Consider the following 3601-nt stretch of genomic DNA (forward strand, 5'->3'; position numbering starts at 1 on the left):
CCCTGGGGAGCCTGTTCAGTGCCTGGCCACCCTCTGGATGAAAAACCTTTCCCTGATGTCCATTCTAAACCTTCCCTGTAGCCCTGTCTCCACTGGGGACAATATAGGGATGTGCCCCTTGTTGATGGAGTGACAAAACTATCTTTTGCCTCTTTAAAAAGGAAGAAATCTTTGAAGTTTCTTTCTTCAATTAGTGAAAAGACACCTCATAGGATTTGGGGAACTTCACCTCAAACTTTAGGACAGCCAATGGGACAAAAGCTAAAAAGTCTTGCCTAAGAAATTTACTAGAAAAAGAAGAGAACAAAGAAACTAATGGCTTCTGTGAGGTGTTTTACCAGGAGCAAGAACTTCTTACACCTGGGCTCGACTTTTCTCTGTAAAGAGCTTTGCTATTTTGCCTTTTATTAAAACTTTTACATTTCTAACACTACCACAGAAGCCATCTTGCTGATTGTGCGGCTTCTAAGGTAGCTGAGTGTGATATAGACCTCCAAGAGCTTATGGGACCTGGCTTGAGGAGAACAGATGTCGTGACAATCCTGCCTGGTCCTTCCCGGGAAGCTGGCCGGCGTTGAGGCCACCACTGTGGTGTCCCCTTGGGCACAGCATTCCCAGCCTGGCTGCTGCTCCTGGCTGCTCCTGGCTGCTGCTCCTGGCTGACAGTGATCCCACCGTGCGTTCCCACCTCGCTGGGCGGTGGGAGACGGACGCGTGATTGATGGGGCGCCCGCGATACGGCGCGAGCGCTCCTTATCTGCGCCTCGCCGGGGGCTCCACGTCGCTCCCAGGCTTTGTGGCATCACTGTCACTCGCCTTGCCTGGTTTTTTTTTTTTTCCCACCCTGCTTGGTTCTTTCCCACCAGGGAGCCTGTTTCACCTGCAGGGTTTGTGGGGTTGGGTGAAGCATCCCAGGTAAAATCGTTGTCCGTAAGCGTAGGTGGGCGCAGGGGAGCTGGAGGAGACGTTTTCCATGGCAGGGTGCTGGGAGACAAATCCATCCAGAGCAACTTCCTGAGGGATTCCAAGCCCAACACTGCAGTGGAGAATTCCATCCAAAAGGACCACCAAGGTTGGCTGTGGAGACAGGGGAAGAGGGGAGGACAAAACCAGTCAGAGTGGAAATGTCATTGGTGTCACCGGGGCATCCTCCCGCTCCCTCTGCTTCCCCAGGAATGAGGGCCTCCACTTGTAAATGCTGGGAAACCTCCCCTGCTCTGCCAGGCAGGTGAGATGAGGCCAAGACCACAGTGTCCCCAAGGCCACAGTGTCCCCATGGTGTCCCCAAGGTCCCCATGGTGTCCCCAAAATTGATGTTGTCACAGGACCCCCACAGCCCACACATCCTCCCATGTCCAAGCTGGTGTCCCAGCCTGGGGCTGCTGTGTCCCCACCACCTCCAGCCAGCACCTGCTCCTGCTCCATCCCAGGGCAACACCCAGGAAAGGCAGAATAACATGAAATTAAATTCAATTCTATATTTTACAAAGTGAAGAGTGGGTGCCTGCTTCGAACCAAAGCCTGCTGGATGGGGCAATCCCCATCTCACTCTGCACAGGTTTTCTCCTTCCTTGCCCTGTTCCAGGTGCCAGGAGCAGGAGCAGCAGCAGATTGTGCTGTGTGCTCAGCCTGGGGACAGCCCGCGGCCATCTGTCACCCCCAGGTGTGCCCAGCCCGGCACAGGGACAGGGCTCGGGCTCCTCAAACACACCAGGGTTGTAAAGAGGGGTGTGGGCTGTGGGGGTGCTCCCCCAGCCCCTCCACCTGCTCCTGTCTCCCCCGTCACCTTCCCTGCTCTGCTGCACTGGGCATCTTTCTAATTCCTTCTTCAAACCAGGCTGGAATAAGGAACTGAGCCCAGACCTGCCAGGTCTTGCTCTTCCCTGCCGTGTCCCAGCTCTGTGCTTGGGGCACTCTGGATTCCTTCACTTTTGGGAGAGGGCTGTGGTTGACAAGTGGAAATACATCCCTTCAGCCAGGGAATTTTTGGGGCGTTCCAAGCCCAGAGCTCCCAGGCTGCTCCCAGTCCTGGGACACAAAGAGGCACCAGCGGATTCTGCTGGAGAGGAGCTGGGTGACTGCAAATACTTGGGAATAAGCACCCTGTCATGAGGTGGAGCCCATCCCAACCTCCCCAGATTGGAGTCCAGACCTCCACCTTCACACCAGCCCCTCCAGGAGATTCCACACGAGATGTTTGAGGAGCAGAAAGGACTAAAGGCTTTACCTTCATTCCCAAGGCTGAGCGAAGCCCGCATCACTCTCCAGCGCCTGGGCCTGATGGTTTGGTTCATGCAGCTCTGGGACATGGTGAGATCCACACACCAGGCGCCAAAACACCCCCAAAGTATAAAAATAAATGGATAAAAATGGGTTTAGTAATTAAATAGGGAGTTCTTATTCATAAAATAGGAGCTGGTTTTCAGCACAGCTCAGGTTTTATAGCACAGCCCAGCTGTCCCAAGGAATGCCTGTGGGGGCCCAAATGCAGCTCCTGCTCCTTTGCCTTTTCCTGCACTTTCCTTCCTCTCTGGATGAGGGGAGACAGGAGCTGGAGCTGGTTTAGAACCAAACTTACAGAGTTCCAATCCCTCTGGGCAGCATTCCCTGGGAATGGAGTGAAACATGGCCTGGACATCCAGCCCGAATTTCCTGCTGTGAAAGAGGAGACCCTGCAGATTTATGCAAATGAAGATTCTTTATGCAAATGAATATGTCTGCAAATCACCGAGGTTTGATTGGCGTTTGTATGTGGGTAACATAAAATTACAGAATTATTTTCTCCCCCCCGTTTCACTCCCTCTCTCAGCAATCCGGGCACTTCATCCAAGCAAAACAAGCTCGGCAAAGTTATGAATTGCCTGGAATGGGATCTCTATTGATCGCTGTGGGGATCAATCACTTTATCTATGACCAGGGGGTTTCACTGAGCCCTATCTGACCCGGGAATTTCACATAGCACTCCAAGGTCTTCCTAGGAGCGGGGCAGGTGTGGGGAGGATCGGGGGCAGGTGGGATGGGGAAGGGGCTCTGTCACCTTCCCTCTGCCCCAGCGGCGTTTGCATGTCACCCGTGGAGCCTTTGGACGGGACATGGGATGCCCAGGGAGCCCTCGTGGCCAGCTGGGAGCTCTCCATCCCTCTGGAATCCCGGTGGGATCGTACCTTCGGCAGGAGCCTCCTGCCAACGGGGATGGCTGGGAAGCGGTCTCAGCACCGGGCTCGGGATGTTTGGGAAACGCTCTGGGGTTTTTTTGGGGTTGTCCCAGAGCTGGGCTCCGTCAGCCTCACTCAGGATATTCCAGCATTCCACGACCGCTCCTCATCCTCCGGGGAAGTCGGGCAGCACCACCCTCGGTCACCAACTCAATCGCCTTATTTGCGAATAATAATAATATAAAAAATATAATGTTAAAACCCAAAAAGGGCGGCGGAAAGGGGCGCAGGGGAGGGGGCAGCGGCCGGCGGCGCAGCGCGGCTCGGATCTCCCGCACACCGGCGCTATCAGCGGCGGCATCAGGCGCGTATCTAATGTAAACGAGCCCCGGCACATCAATACCGACCGTGCCACGCCGACACCGTGCCACGCCGACACCGTGCCA

The sequence above is a fragment of the Ammospiza caudacuta genome, chromosome 3, assembly GCF_027887145.1.
Source record: "Ammospiza caudacuta isolate bAmmCau1 chromosome 3, bAmmCau1.pri, whole genome shotgun sequence".
Lineage (NCBI taxonomy): Eukaryota > Metazoa > Chordata > Aves > Passeriformes > Passerellidae > Ammospiza > Ammospiza caudacuta.